The sequence below is a fragment of the Gasterosteus aculeatus genome, chromosome 18, assembly GCF_964276395.1.
Source record: "Gasterosteus aculeatus chromosome 18, fGasAcu3.hap1.1, whole genome shotgun sequence".
Lineage (NCBI taxonomy): Eukaryota > Metazoa > Chordata > Actinopteri > Perciformes > Gasterosteidae > Gasterosteus > Gasterosteus aculeatus.
Window position 1 is genome coordinate 4,264,198 of NC_135706.1, and position 15,292 is coordinate 4,279,489.

At 42.3% G+C, this 15,292-nt stretch overlaps 1 protein-coding gene across 2 annotated transcripts in view; it reads left to right on the forward strand.

The window, feature by feature from the left end:
• The first annotated feature begins 268 nt into the window (after positions 1-268).
• Positions 269-15,292, forward strand: part of LOC120808231 (heparan sulfate glucosamine 3-O-sulfotransferase 5) — a 56,402-nt gene continuing 41,378 nt past the window's right edge. For both annotated transcript variants that reach the window (XM_040160946.2, XM_040160948.2), the window contains exon 1: positions 269-728. The gene's annotated coding sequence lies outside the window, so the exon portion shown is untranslated. The remainder of the gene's footprint in view (positions 729-15,292) is intronic.

Below are 15,292 nucleotides of genomic sequence, written 5' to 3' on the forward strand. Positions count from 1 at the left end.
TAGATTAACCAACGCACAACTGGAAAACGATGTTCATATTGTTTTCATCAAGGATAAATCTTTGGATGTTAAATGTATTGTCTAAAACCCACCCTCGTAAACCTCTCCATCTGAAATCTGCATGTTCTCTCTGACGTACTTTTATAGGAACTTTTAAACCCTCTCACAGGGCGGATCACCGCACATCCGCCCTTCCCCGACATCTTCCTCACCCCCCTCCTCCTCCTCCTCCCCCTCCTTCAGGAAAACGCCCCAGCTCTCCCCGTGCATCCTACTCCTCCACAGCAGTAACGCAGCGAGGTCCGCGCGTCTCCAACGCTGATCCACGGGGCTGCTGAATGAGGGCGCTCATGGAGAAAGTGCACTCCTGAAGGGCTTCCATGTTTACCTTAACGTCTCCTTGAATTGACGGAGAAAGAAGAAGAAGACGAAGAAGAAAGGGAGAAATGTTCTAGTTGAGACCCGGGACGCGTATTTTCCTTCCCGCGGACTCGCACCTGGCTGTCCAAGCGCGCACGCAGAGAGGGACATCTGATTTCTGACTATTTATTCCCATTCCACCCGCGCACAACCGCCTCCACTTTTCCCCGTTAAACCCGAAGCCACTTGCCCCCGTGCCGAGGGACACGTGGAGAGGCTCTCTTACCTGCGTTGCATCCCAGCTGGTCCTCGTCCTGAGCATCTGGCTGGAAGGGTAGCCGCCGTGTCCCGAGGAGGATGCCGAACAGGTAATTTAATTTTTTATTTGCTTGTTTGGTTCCAGCATTTGCAGACAGAAAAACGCCCTCTGCAAGCAGAAGTCCTTCCTCTCATATCCACAACGCGTCCCGGTGGTATACTGACTTTAAAGTGACCCCAGTGCAGTGGTTTGACCGTGGAGTCACTGTAACATTCCCGCAGAGACGCAGCTGTTTTTATTCCTGCACTTTCTTTGTCGCCAATTCTCTGAAATTGATGAACTTGTCTTTTGCAGGATGTTTCTATGACAATCAAAAAAAAGGAAACTCATTTTCTAAATGTTTGTGCATAGATGCATCTAGAGTAGTTTCCCTGCAGTGAACTTCCCATCCAGTTTATTTTTCATGTGTGTGTCCTGTTTTACCTGTCTTTGCTGACAGTCACTCCCAACCCCCCTCCATTGTTTACAAGGGGTAGAGGATAAGTTCAAAGAGTGGTTCAGTCAGCAGCACATGCAGTGCCTTCAATGTCTCTCCTTCCCTGTGCTTGTCCATGCACCAACAGTCTCGTCTGTTGATGTTTGGGCGACAGTCACCATTAGTCTGCATTACTACTGCTACTCTCTAATGGGCCTTTTGTTATTGTTTAAGCGCCTAAAGCTCTGTGGCTGTGAGAAGGAAGAACGGAGAGACGGAGGGGAAAAAGTGGTGAGCGATGAAATGTGTCAGGTTTGGTTTGATAATCGCAGCAGGAGGCTGCTGCTTATATAAACCCCACCAAATAGTCTGCTGTCTCAGTTCTGCCATTCATCCGTGTGCCACGTTTCAGGCCTCAGCATGCACCGCTAACCCCGTTGGGGCTCCGTACTAGTCGACAGCTGTGAGACTGCTCTGGATGCAAGGGATCGATGAATGCTTGGATTCAGGAAGTATAGCAGCAATCTACTTCTTTGTAATATGAGACTATATGAGACTCATCTTTGGATGTTGGGACAGACACTGTCTGTGAAGTGCATGTCTGTCCAGACTCACAACCTCTTGTGGTCAGGGGGAACGATGACTTTTGGATCTGGGAAGCAATGCAACATTGTTGCGGTTTTCTTTGATTGACCACCATCTTTTCACCGACCTTTATTAAACAGTTTCCAATTTCCTGAATCAAATCACACCTTTTAGAGGTTGCAGTTACACTCGTTTAATGTTCAATGTTTTTTCCAGGGAATTTAAAAGAACTATTTGAACCAGTCGATTATGGCCATGATCAGTACACCTGTTGGTCAGAGTGGAAGCTTGCAATTTTAGAAAAATGTTATTTTTATTGTCACATTTTATGGTCAGGTTCACAGTTGCTGCAAGTGTGAAGGCCCTTAAATTTTATGAGCTAGCTAGACGTGAAAAGCCAACAGGATAAAGCTCAACTGGCCAAAAGAGAGTAACACTAAAGGATATCAAAATAATTAACTTTTAAATAGTCCAAAAACAAGATTCAACAAGACGTTCAGATGTGGCTCCCCTTGTGTCACATGCAGGCTCATTGACTGCCTTTTGGAACATGTGCACTGTATTTGTCTCGCAGGCCAGATCATCAGCGCTTTCTGAGCTTTTTTTCCAGGAGTGGTTTTTCAAAAAGACTGACTTGAAAACAACAAGTGCTTGAGATGACGGTAAAGTCAGACCGACTGTATAAGAATTGTTTTCTTTCTAAAAGAAAACCTGATAAACACTATAACCCTTTTTAAAAATGTTGACCAATAGCTGCCAACAAATTAACAAAATATTAGATCCCCAGCTTTAAAATTATACAACTAAATAGTTTATGTAGAAAACCATTTCAAAAATAAGTTTTTGGAATTGTAAAGTTTTTAAAAAAAAAATCAATGGCCAAAGTTGTCATGGTTATTCCCCTTAGCAATCTTTCACCTCCTCATAAAAGCCTCTTCCTCACCACCTCACCGTGGCACCACGCGTCACAGCCTTTGAGCATGAATCTCATCATCTGGGATAACGTTAGATACGTTCCTGGAGGTCTCATTCCAGCTATCAGAGGTCATAATTCCACGTGGTTAGCAGCAGTCAGGACATCATATTGTCCTATTCATCCTAATGACTGCTGTGGGCAGGGCTGCGGGCGAAAAGGCCTGAAAACACTCTCTGGTTACCTTGTGCGACTAACAAATGTGGTGCGGATGAAACAAGCGAGTCCTGCGAGGAAGGAAGCCAGCACCAGTTAGACTGTGAAAATAAAAGAGTTGGTCCATCAGTCAGATTTGTTGCAGCACCCTTCAATCTGACTGCTCCCTCACGCCCCGAGCCAGTTATTACATTTCACTCACGTTTGCCGTTTTACAGGAACGCTAATTGAATGTCGGAAAGAGAACCACATACTGTGCCTACATGACCTTGGTTACCGGTTCCTTTAGCGAGCGGAACGCTAAGCTGAAAGTTTAAGGTCCTGCTGATTCATCCCTCCGGATTCACGATGGTCAACATGCAGCGCCCAATTGGCTAAGAGGTTTTGGGGTATCAAACAACATGGATCAACTCTTCATATCAAGGCAAATCAATGTCAAAATCCCAAGAGCGCAAATCAAACATTCGCCAGCAAAAGTGGTGAGCATGTACTACTCATGAAGTCTGTTTTTTTTGTGCAGAAATGGGCTTACACAGTTCTGGGGATGCACAATTCTCAACAGAAATGACATCCAGACAATCCAAAGACGAGGTTTCTAATCAATTAGATGTAGAGAAACCATGGTGACCGGGTCGGCCCCCTTCCTGTCAAACAGAAAACTTGTGAGCGGGGAGGAAGTTTCGAGCAAGTCGCCCGCGCAAGAGCTACATTTGCTCGCAAATTTTGGATTTGCACTCTTGGATATTGACATTGATTTGCCTTCATATTTTGAGGCCTAACATGTGATCATGGCAGAGAATAGGAGGGATTGTAATCCGAGGATCGATCAGATTTTGGTCAGCCCTTTATGCTGACAACCCTATCCAAGTCATCTCTCTTAGGATGGTGATATATGACTATGGTGACTGTGATCATTACTCACAGACCTGTCTTCTTTTTTGCCTCACCCTTGGCATGCCTTCTTCCCTGGGTCTTATCAAGCGTGTTTTATTATCCCGCAGTAATATTTTTTAAAGGTCTGTGGCACGTTGTGTCTGAAGGACGGCATATTTTGGGGCCTTCCAAAACATATCATATCCTACGTCCATTAGCCATATGGGATTTCCAAATGATACATTTCTAGTCACGCGAATAAAGGCCACTGTGGAGAATGATTTGCATTTGTGTATCAAAAAATATCTAAATTGACCAATGAAATCCTCCACCACAACAAAGTTGTCCAACTTCTGAGATTTATTTTCAATAGTTAAGGACATGCAGCAGCCTAAGGCTCCCTTATGTTCTCCCCCAGATTCTTCTAGATTGCTGCTCTTGCAACCCTAAAATGGGTGACACATTTTTTATAATCGGCATAAGCGTCATTAAATGAATCCATCCACTATAATCTTGTGTGCGATCATATTTGGTAAAGCTAGAATAGCCGCATCCTTGGATGGATTGTTTTAATGTTGGTTATCAATAAGTTTATATAAGAGATATATTAATAATATAATGTATTAACAGTGGAACAGCATGCCATCATCAGCAGGAGTGTGAACCACTTGTACCACTGCTTGTGTGCGTGCATTTGCAGTCTCGTGCACACGCCCTCCGACAGGAATTGCTCCACAGACAAGCTAGTGGTCAAAATTCCAAAGTGTACCTGAATGTGGATTTTCTAGATGAAAAACTGCTTTACAGTATTATAAAGCAGATTATTTATATATGTTCTAGGTAATACTTGTTTAATAGAATAAAGTAATCTTCTTAAAATTAAGCCACTTACATCATTTAAAAAAAAATTGTCTGGGTCAGGAGACAGAACCTTATTTCTTTGGAGCAACTTGCTAAATAGTACATATTTTTAATATACGTTAAACCAAGCAAGAAGCCAACAATAGATTCTTGCGGCACCCCTTAAGAACTCTTTTGACATGTAATCATGCATAGACAAAGATGTTGTGTAAAATAGAAAACTAAAAAAACATCTATTATTTCATGAATCTGATGTGATCCTTATATAAGTTTTGCGAAGGCTAGAGGGAACATTTCAGAGGGCATACTTTGGACTTTGCAAGGGAAATTAAGGTTTTTCTGGTCTCTTACCAATAATGTGTTGGACATTATCTACATTATGTACCGGATGACAAAATATTAAGGAGGCCAGTTTCTTAGGAACCTTCTAAAAACAGAGCAACATAAATATATGATCAAAAATGACCATGCAAGTGTCACATTCACCTCTTGAGCTATTTTGTCACTGGGTACACCTAGATGGGCTTTCTTATTTTGGATGGATCCATATTTACTGCCGCTGCTGTGTTTGCTGTGTAATTGACTTCTGAAGACATAAATAATGACTGTCTCTCATCCTCTTCTCCGTCACACTCGATGCCCCCCATCACAGCAGCCCTGCAAATGGGAGTAAGTCTGAAATGCAAATCAAACAAAGCGGTGGTCCAGGTGGATGAGGAGTCTGGAAATAAAACACCTTCTCCCATCGAGCCGTGGAGATTGTTTATGGCCCGTGCTGCTCAGTGGATTGAGGGTATGGAGAGGGTGAAGGGGATTAACTTCTATAGGGGGCTACTCATACTAATATTTACTATGATAGGAGGAACATACTGTGTGAGAAAACATAAACATGACGTTTTTGTGGCAAAACAAATTGTACTGTGTAAAATACAGCTCGGATCTGGTACTTCTCCACCAAATTATGTTCTGGCACTAGGAAGACACTGTAGAACAGGAAATTAGATTTCTACTGCTTATCTCTGAAATCGGCTCATCAGCTGGCGGTGATTTATCCTCCGACGGCAATGGTTGGCATTTTTTTCCAATGTAGCCAGCAAACATGCAGGCCGTGTGCAGGTCAACTGTTTACTGTCCTATTAGAAACTTGAATTGTGAATATGTAGAGTTCAGCCACTGGCTATGACATTGCATTTCAGCCAATGCATTCTGACTTTTTTGATCTCCACACGAACCTGCGTTCAACCAAAGCCTATTCAAACATGACTGACAAGTAAAACGGAAACCACAACGCTTCCGGTATTCCGTTGAGTTACAGATTCTGCGTCAGGCAGCTATCTGTTCCCTAGATTATTTATTTGGTGGCTAAATACTTGGCGGAGGTCCTGTCAAGCATCAGCAGATAAATATTGCTCAGAGTGAGCCTGACTGGAGAGACGCTGATGAGCAGTAATATGAATCCCCCTTAAAGTGAGAAAAACCCAGCAGCCTCCTTCCGTCCGAGCTGTGAGTTATGGCTCTCTTTTATCTGATTGAGCACATAAACCCCAGCCCAGCCTTGTTGTCAAGTATTCTTTTCACTTACACCCAATCGATTGCTGTGGCCTGGTGTTAATGATGAGTCATGTAACTAAATGTGATGACTTTATTACTGTGTTGTCTTGCATCGGCCAACCACCCATAATTAAGTAGATGCAATCGAGCCAAAACTAAATATTAAAAAAATAGACCCGGCAAAGACCATAGAAGAAGAAATGTCTGGTTTAAAAGTTGGAATCTTTTATTGTTTTTTGGGGCCTGAGGGGATGAATGTTTTTCCTTAGAACCAATGCTAAAATACTGCTCTCCGAGTGGCGAGATAATCATTTTCTGTAAATTATCAGCCAGCGACAGCCCTTTATTAATTCATGGTGTCATTTTTTCTACGGAGTATCTTGGGAATGATCAGTGGAAGATGTAATGCGGTAAGTAATGTGACAAAGCAGGATGTGACAATGTTGCGTAATGAAAAGGCATCTCTGAGCCTGTCTTGTGGACTGATCTTTTTTTACTTTTAGCAGCTTGATGTCAAAATGTCAGTGAATGTCTTTAGATTAATTGCCACAGGGGGAAATAAAAAGCGAAGGATGGAGCCTTTTCTGGTGTCAGTTGTCTCAGGCGCAGCCCGAGAGACTTTGATCTTTCGCCACACTTAATTATTCACAGGATAGGATGAAGATAATCACCATCATTAGAATTAGAGATGTCCGGCGATTATCAGCGTGTGTTCTCCTTTTGATGTACATAGTTGACCATGCATTTTAAGGCTTGCTTTAATATGGTTTGGATTAGTAAAATAGGTGGACACATGGAATAGCTTTGTCTTGGCAAGTTTTTAATTTAAATTTTATTTAAAGTTTTGGTTTTGTAATGTAAGGTAGATGTAACGGATGTCTGTTCAATGAATAGTATAGATTTGGATTCAAAAGTTTGGAGTCCAACCCATCCAAAAATGTATTAAGGGATCAAATGACCAAACTCATTCACATATTTTAGCTATACCAGGCTTTTGGTCTTTTTTACGTGTGGAGACACGTGTGGGTTTACACTAGCCATCTGTGGCACAAAGCGGCTATACGACTCTTGAAGGGTTAAGGTCGGGGCCGCGTCCCAGGAGAAGGCCCTTCAGTTAGCGGTTTGCAGTGATGCACATGATGTGCAGAAAACAAATATTTCATAACTTGCTTTTGCTCCTGGATTAATTTTAATTTCCAAGCTTGCAGTGTTCACTTCTCTGAACTTTCTTGTGTCTTTCATGTGTCTCAAACCTCCACATTGAGTTTTCCTGCGTATTTGAGATTTTGCCTAGTCTGAGTCTGAGGCAAAATTTACAGAGCCATTTTCAAATCACCCTTTAGGTATTTCTACCCTTCCTGGGTGCTGTTTGTAAACACTTCAGCTACATTGCAATAATCCTCTTTTTAAAAATACAGCCAAGTTGGATTCCAGTTTTCTGAAATGTGGAAAATCCAGAGCCAAATAGTTCTCAGTTGTCAGTTTCCACTCTGATTACAATATTATGTAACCGGATAAAATTTAGAACAGAGAAACAGGTTTGAAATGTTTCCGTGCCCCCCTCAGGACAACTTCCTCCTCACAATTACAAAAGGAGTTTGATCTTTTTTCGTCACAGGATAGAATGAGGTGAGAATGTCAAGGTACAGAACATCCGCTGGGACGTAACCTAGATGTTTTATCTGCACTGATCTTCTGCCGTGCCTTCCATATCTCTGACTCAATACTGTTGCTCTGTTGACCTTGGGGGAGGAGGGGCAGAGGCAGATGGGATATATATATTAGCCTCCAAAAAGAAATCCGCTGTGAGCTCTGAGCCAGTTTGCTACCAGGGTATGTTTGCTCACTGTCTGCCCGGACGAACGCTACCTTCTGCAGAAGCTCTGATGCCGTGCAGGGGGAAGCTCTTCTCATTCGTCAGTGCCATTCTGCCGAGTCTCCTCTCTGTTTACCCCCTTCCCTGAACAAATTGCAGCGAGCAGCCTTGTCCCGTTTCGCTTCATCGGCACACACCATGTTCTATGAAAGGGCTAAAGTTGAGAGAAATTTCCCAGGCCGGAAGACTTGGTCTTGGTTCTTGCTTGGTATCAAGCAAGAAGTAGTCATTCACTTAACCGATTGAGTCAACCCCTGATTAACATTAGACAGAACCTACTTCACTCTGAGAGTTTGTGCTTCAAATAGTAAAGTTTAAATGAAAATTGCTGTCTTGTTGTCTATTGTCACACTGTCTACTGTCGCGCACCAACCGGCAAGACAAATTGCTTGTATGTTTGACATATCTTGGTAAATAAATGTTTCCTGATTCCTGAAAAGGAAAATGTTTGAGAAGTAATGTGTGTATAAGTGGCTCAGTCAGACTCGGATTTGTTAACCATGGCCGCATGAGAGAAAAAAAGGTTTCCCCAATAATACACATGGGTAAATAATCTAAATGCGAAAGATTGATTTTTGTTTTCCTTTAACCAATTTTTTCACGCCCAGGTGGCTAATGCCCACTCAGGTATCTGGATCGGATGTCTATAACAATCTGTTAGTTGGACTCAATACATTATACACTGGATTTTTAAAATTCCCTTTACTTTTAAAGATATTTTACTTTTTAGTTCCTAGTTGTGCAAGAATAATTATCTTAAATAACGGTTTTGGCAGAATTGCTGATTGTTTAATGTTATATATGCCTCCAGTTCAGGTATACTTCTGGGAAATTGTGATATAAATAAAACTACCAAAAGCACAGTGGAGATGAGAGTGAAAGTGGAAGAGGGGGAATGGAAAGAAACCAGATACCATCGTGCAGGGTTGCCATTACTTAGATTCTACATTAAGTAAGGTCTTTATGTAAAGATGGACTCATATCACAAACTTAACCATACGGCTGCAGTAGAGATAGATATCTTATTCCATCCAAAATAATTGCTCCAGTCAAACGAAAACATTTTTGTGGCAGGCCCACCATTCAAGAAAACAAGCCAGCCCCTGGGTACAGTTGACGCAGTTTATTTCGATAAGTATATGGGTAAGCTCAACACCATGTCACCATTCACGAGCCGTTCTCCTCATCTTCTTTTACCAGGCTCATCCACAAGCGGGTCCTCTTCCAAAGCAGTTCGGTACACGGGGGGTAGTCAGCCAATCCAGGTTAACACTTCTTCACTCTACTTTCCGAAACTATGTTTCACTTGGTCTTCCCTGTTCTCTCTCCTGTTCTCCCTTTTTTCAATGCGTTGGTTTTTCCCCCTCTTTTGCGCTCCTTAATCACTAAGGATCACTAATCCCACCCTCTTCTCGTTAGCCAGGAAGTCCATATAAGGCGTATATATATAAGGTTATATAAGGTTGGAGCCATCTGGCAGCAAGATACCTCCCCTCCATCACCAACCGCCTCACCTCTCCCTGTAATCTACCACAGTTTTCACCCACAGAACATGCCTGTATCTTAACCAGAAATTAGTGGGAGGTTATCCAAGAGAAGGTAGCGTTTGCCAGTATGATCTGAAACAGAGCGTTAGTAAAGTTGACATCTAAGGAATTTTCTTTGTCAAATAAATGGCAGCAATAAAAAGAAACAGTCGATCTACTGCTTCTAGACAAACTATTTGTTTTGGTTGTGGTAAATACTATTGTATCCAACCTAAGGCCTAATTTTCAACGTATGCTTGATAGTTGTCTGGGGTGAACACCACGTGATGCGGTTTTGAACCGTTCAGCTGGACACTCGCTGAATCCTTTTTATCCACAACCAATTACATCCCATGGTGTATAGCGTACTTTCGACTGAGTGAAAAAAATGACTTGGCTTGCTATTAGCTACTTTTGTGCAAGATTGTAAGATTCTCTCTATAAATCAGTGACATTCAACGTTTTAACACCACTCCCTATAAGGTGTGTTGAGTTCAGTAAAGCCGTATGCAACGGATGTGCTGCAGATGTACTCAAGGTGGAAGTAGCGTGAGGTTTTTTGTTGTATCAACACAGAATTACCTGTTCAACAATAACGATAAGGATGTTTATTGTCATTTAAAAAATATACAACAAAATTAAGTTTGGCGACTCACTCAATCAAAACGAGAGTGCCGAGCCACTGCATTCATACGCGCTGCCATCAGGCAAATATCATATATTTTACATTGTAACACTTTATTTCAGTCTGATACTCGTGGAGTGTAGGTCTCTTTATATATCCAATACTAAATTCTCGTTTCTAAAACAACCTTCAGCCTCCATATATTTCCAAATATTTTTGACTCGTTTCCAAAGCTGAGTAGCGTCTTTCTTTTTCTTGGCACTAAGACGAAAAGGTGGCTCAGTGAACACCCACAGTCCCTGTGGTATGATCATTTTCCACTCCACTGATTCTGTTTAATGAGGCTGACACCTTCATGCTCTACATAATGAACCCACCTGTGACTTTGTTAACTTATGGGGTCTCAGTCTTCTACGTAGAGGTTGAAAATACGTGCCGCAGGATTGCATCATCAACACCGATACAACCGTCCTGAATCTTAGAATGTAATTTCCAATCTGCTACTTTTACAGCCATTAGAGGAGAGAGATGTTTACCTCCAAAAGGTTCTGGTAAACCAAAGGGAGAAACTGGCCTCTATGAGTGTGTTTTGGTCTGATTTCCTTCACTATCTATCCCAGCCAGGTCAACCTTTCGATACTTTTGTTTGGGATTTTGTGGAGTAAATAAGTGTTTGTTGGGGCTGAAAGGCGACACCACTTCGATACGACATAAGGCATTTAGTTTCTTGTCCAACCTGGTGGTGTTGTCGAGATTGTCAGACCTGGACTTTAAAGAGGACTCAGGGGCAGAAGGGTGAACATATTTGGGCGTCTTTATTAGGCTCTCCCACACTGCATGATAAAATAAACAGCTATGAAAAAAAACTAAGAAACCCATTAACAAAATCGGAAAAAAATAATCTATCTAACAAGAAAACACCATTCTGAAGAAAACTTATGAACAAACAATCACTCGTATTCACTAAGGAAGCAAGGCAAGGCACACTGCGTCTGTGGCGGCAGGCTTGGGTAGACGAATGGTCGAAACACTCCGGCACAAGACAAAGGGAGAGTCAGACTATAAGACACATGAGGGTAATGGGAAACGGGTGGACACAATCAGGAATCAGGGAAGACAATTCGACTGGTGATACGTGAGGAGGGGCAAGTGACCTGAAACGAGAGGAAGGTTAATCTTTCAAAATAAAACGGGAAATGACAAGACAAAACATGGAGACAAGACAAAACCCCAACTTGACCTCTGTATGACAGAGATGCCAACATGTTCACAGATATGAGCAAATTCTCAAAAATTGTAATTTCATGCATAAGTAGCATTTCAGAAACGTCCATGTAATCCAAACCCACTAAACAAGTCCAGATGTGGCTGCAGCTCACACCAGCCACTGTGGAAAATGGCTCATGTCGAATTAGTGAAAGAAGAATGATGCTAGGCCATAGACACTGTCCGTGGTGCTGAATCAGCCTCTTCCCCAGGATCACGCTGCACACTGACACACAACGAGAGGATGAGAGCTGAGAGCAGACTGCTCATCGTCTTCTTGTCACAATAATGGGTTTTTGAGTTTAAGGAAATGAATGCCGTGATTCTCTGCTTATCTACCATGACAGAAAGGTATTTTTACATTGAAGGGAAAAAATATTCCACCCGAAAACTGCAGCTCATTAGTACGGCTAGTCGTCTGGGCTAATAGCTGCCACATCTTTGAAAACACAGCTATATGATTTACAGGCAGTTACGAATGAACTTGTCAGTGGTAAATGTACATGTTTCTTGGTGAATAGTTGTACTCTGTGATGAATGGGGTGAGGGGAGTCTTGGGTACTCTTCAAGCTGCAGCTTTGCGGTTCTGTACTGTAGGTGACATCTTTGCAGTGAATTCAGTACAAAGCAAAAGGGAGATATGAATCAGTTGGTAAGATGTGGCATGGGCCGCAGAAAAAGCGCGCTTTTATCAAAGTACATACTGTAAATGGATGTCTTGATTTGGAGCTTTGACTTAATTTCAAGTCAAGACTCATACAACTCCCACACTGCGTGGAAGACGGTATTTCCTTAAATATAACTAATATTGGGAGTGTCCTTGTAAAGACAAACCTGATAAAAAAGCCTTTTACTTTAATCTTTACTTGATTTGATCAGTTTCCCCACTTGTAACAAACTGCGGTGGCTAAACAAACCAATCTTTGAATAGGTTAAAGAACAAAAATAAAAAAGGTCTCAATAAAACAGAAGGAGAAGTGACCTTCAGCAGCATGGAATCAGACATCTATTATAGCAAGAATACCAGTTGGAAACCATCAATGGAAGTCAAACCATTTTAACTTGTGAGGCCTAACCAGAATGACATTGACTTCCACAAAAAAAAAAAATTGAAATCCCGGTGCTGCGCCTGTTGTATAACACATATTTTTTCAAAAGACATCTGAAGGTAAGTAATCCCTGCTGCTCGGCCGGCAATTTATTAGCGAGAACTCGACCAAATTGGATAAACAGTATCCAGACTCCAGCTCTGTATTTCACAGACCGACTCATCCATATTGACCCTCCCATCACAATGTTGTTCTCTTCCTTCAAAAACAGAAGGTTAATTTGGCATTAGAGCATTATATTTTCACACTTGTGTTTTTCCCCGTCGGTCTCTGTGTCTCTCTGTCCCCCCTTCTCTATAATATGAGTTTCCCTCCTTCCGCTGGTGATGCATGACTGTACCAACCAAGGCTGACTTTTCTCCACTAAAATAACAGCCGATAATATGAAACAGTCGACTTCTATGGCTCCATGTTTTGGCTGCCTCATGTCGACGTGATTTACTCTGCTGGCGCTCCGCTCCGCATTATCTGTCGACACGGCGCAGCGTTACTTATTAACGACTTATTCATGCTTTATTAAACCTGCTGTCATGACACCTTATCGGGGACTGTGCAGGGGGAGTTCATTCATACTCCTCTTCGTCTGCCATTTAAAAATAACTCTTTTGGTTTGTTTCCTGGAATTTACATAGATTTTGCTCACAGGATGTGACACATGTCAGGTTCGAGGAAGTCAGACCAAACGTTTTTCAAAGGGGGAAATTGCTACATTATGTGTGCGTCTTAGAGGAGACTGTGTTACTTAAGAGTCCTGTTTTCATCCGTCAGGCAGTGCAGAGCACCCGCTTTGGCCTGCTCACTCTCCACTGTTTGTGTTTCGTGTTGATGTCCTTTCACAGAGCTTCGAGCCTGCTGTTTTCACTAAAGTCATCACAGCCGCACCAGCATGTGCTGTTATGCCAAACGGTGCCGGATGAATGCCAACCGGATCGCAGCTTCCCCTGCCTCTCATCAGTGAGAGCTGCCATCAACCCCCGAATAGCTTATTCTAGGACAAGCCTCTACTCCTGTGACCCCTCCCAAACTCAGCACCTTCTGCATATTTATGGATGTTGCTCGCTGCAGGAGGACACAGCCATGCTCGCCTTGGTCTGGAAGTCCTCTGGAGGGGCCACCGCGCCAGGGCCAAATCATCTCTCAATGACACTTTTGGTGAACGTATGCACATATTCCGCATTTTCAGATTAAAGAGGACAGCTGTAAGACAGTGAATAAACACATTTTATTTCCGAAAACCAATTCAAAATGAACGCCTTTATTTGCTTTCTCTTTCTACCTGCTGTATTAGTGGAACAATTCTTTGAAGAATACCGACCGACAAAGCCATATACAGGGAGAAACGCATTACAATTCTTGTAAAATCTCTCGACAATAGAAGTCCCCTTTTACTTTTATCTTCCTCCTGCTGTATTAGTTGACATGTTTTATTGAAAAGGCTAATAAAACTCGGATAGTTTGTTTTAAGCACATTTTGTTTCCTATAACTTCACCATAAATGACTCTACTCTATTTTATAGTTTTTCCAGCGAAAAATCTAAATGACTCAGACAGCGGGTCTCAGTCAACCTCCGGGCCTGGTTTTCCTCCTCTCTCCGCTTTGCTTCCGAGTCTGCTGTCGGGGGCGGGCTTTACTTTGATAAAACCCTCTGCATTGTGCCCACATAATGTCCAAACCTCAACATGTGATCAAATCCCAATGTGAGCAAGATTCCATCTAAGGACAAATAATTTGTCGTGGATCAGATGATGAAAGGCACATTGAAACAACAAGACCAATCCCATTCAAACCATAAAAAGCAGGCATTTGTTGTTTTTGATGCAACATCTGGCCATAGTATGACAGATCACTTCTCAATGTGTGCTTTTCCGCACCAACAAAAGGAAATCTCATAACCACCTGACTGTGGCATGGTGTTGCATCTCACGCATGATGATCAAAGCTGAGAAAAGCAAGCTAATTAGCTCTCCCTGGCAAATCTGAGCTCGGGGATTGATTCAGCCTGTCTGTAAATATTCCCTTTGAAATTATGCACCAAGAAACTTTGCAACGATGTTGCAAAAGTATTTCATACAAACGGGCAAAAAATGAAAGTAGACAGACGATTCTAAAATACTCTCTGAACTCCTAAAGTTGCTTTAATGCTGGCAAAGAAATGCCAACTTCACAGAATTAAAGTTGCACTCAGCAAGATTTCTGTACATAAAAACATACCAGTCCTGTTGGCTCCAATAAAGAATAACGTCCTGTGTGCCCAGATGAAACTTTTGGTAACGATACTAATCAGCTCAGAGGAACTGCTGAAAAACCATTTTCTATGTTCTTTTTCCGGTCCCTCCCTCCTACTCTTTGCAGACCATGCCGCTCTGAATTTCTGCTTTGCTCGAAACATAGCCAGCGGCAGATGTGCTGAGGGTCGCTGCCATCACTGAAAATATATGTTCTACTATCAGACTGCGATCCGGTGTTGATCAATTCACAAAGCCTCCAACGTTTCTTACTCAAGATATAATGAGAAGTAGAGCCAGCCAAGTGTTTTGATCCTTCCAATTTATCAGCTTTAACACCATCCATATTTTCCCTCCACCTGCATCCTGTCTCTTGGGGGAGAATCCGGCGTTGCTGGGGGCTGAACGATTTCTGGTTGTCGCTCATATTGTTCCGATGCCTATCACCGTCTCCGGAACCCTGAACCCTGTTAAAACACAAACTAAAAGAAACACTCACAGTTGCCACTCATTTCTTCTGTGTGAGCAAAACAGGCAAACACAAAAGGCCCTGCTGTCTCTAATGAGCTTA